The following is a 1,077-nucleotide window of genomic DNA, read 5'->3' as shown; positions in this document are numbered from 1 at the left end:
AGAAAGCATCACCTCCCTTGGGAGTCCATTCCAGAGCCTGTAAAGTGAAAAGGGCTTGTCTGGGATTTGAACCCAGGACCTCTCACACCCGAAGCGAGAATCATACCCCTAGACCAACAAGCCATACTATATGCTAGTAGTCTTCTTTGAAAAAAATGGCTCACTGTTGGCTTATATACACTCAGTGACCATCGTAACCCCTGAGTCCTTTTCTGCAGAGCTGCTGTTTCGCTTGTCAGTCCCCAGCCTATACCTGTGTATGAGATTATCCTGTCCTAAATGCAGGTCTTTGCACTTCTCCTTATTGAACCTCATGAGATTTCTTTTGCTCCAATCTTCTGAAACAAGGATTGGAATCTGTGGCAGGGCATTGTGTGTGTCTACCACTTTAAGGGCCTGGAGCTGGCAGCTGCCAGGTGCCTGATTAGGGCAGCCATTTTGGGAGCTGGGGCTGCCCGTATAAACAGGGCAGTTCTGCTGCCTGAAGGTTAGGCAGCAACATTGCCTGACTAGAGGGCTGTTGTTATCATCTGGAGATAAGGGAGGTGGTGTAGGGGATGGTAAGGATGCTCCTGGTCCTGGGTATGACCTAAAACTGCACCCTGCTGGGAGTGGATGGCCTGGTGGGGTTCTCAGTGGTGCAGGAGCCCCCAGGAAATACCAGGCCAGTTACTACCCTGGTGAAAGGTGGGTCAGGGTGTCTTAACCCCTAGCCCCCACAACTGGGTGGGTTACCCTTTTGTTGGAGGGTTGGGAAGGTGGACCCTGTGGTGAAAGAGTAAGGGCCATAGATTCAGACCTGTCTGAATTTCCCCTGACTGACCCATGCTGGGGTCAAGACTGGAAGAGTTGAAGGGCCAGGGGCCCACTGCAAGGGACACCCAAGAGCTGAGGGCCTAGGGTTCTGACTGGCCTGGAGGTAGGCCAGGTCTAATAAGCTGAAGGTCTTGGTGGGGGATCAGTTCAGGCAACTATGTTGCCTGGTATGATGGTGGAAGAGACTGCCTGAGGGGAAGAATCCAGGTGGGGGTTCCCCAGTAAGATTCTGGGGCCCAGTGTGGAGGCTGGTGACTATGA

General features: G+C 52.6%; 1 non-coding gene across 1 annotated transcript; it reads right to left on the bottom strand.

The window, feature by feature from the left end:
• Nucleotides 1–51: 51 nt before the first annotated feature.
• On the bottom strand, nucleotides 52–123 carry TRNAP-CGG. The gene has a single exon. It is a non-coding gene; the product is annotated as a tRNA-Pro (tRNA).
• Nucleotides 124–1,077: the final 954 nt, after the last annotated feature.

This window comes from Crocodylus porosus, unplaced genomic scaffold, assembly GCF_001723895.1.
Source record: "Crocodylus porosus isolate Cpor-Errol unplaced genomic scaffold, CroPor_comp1, whole genome shotgun sequence".
Lineage (NCBI taxonomy): Eukaryota > Metazoa > Chordata > Crocodylia > Crocodylidae > Crocodylus > Crocodylus porosus.
This window is presented reverse-complemented; position numbering and strand designations above follow the sequence as displayed.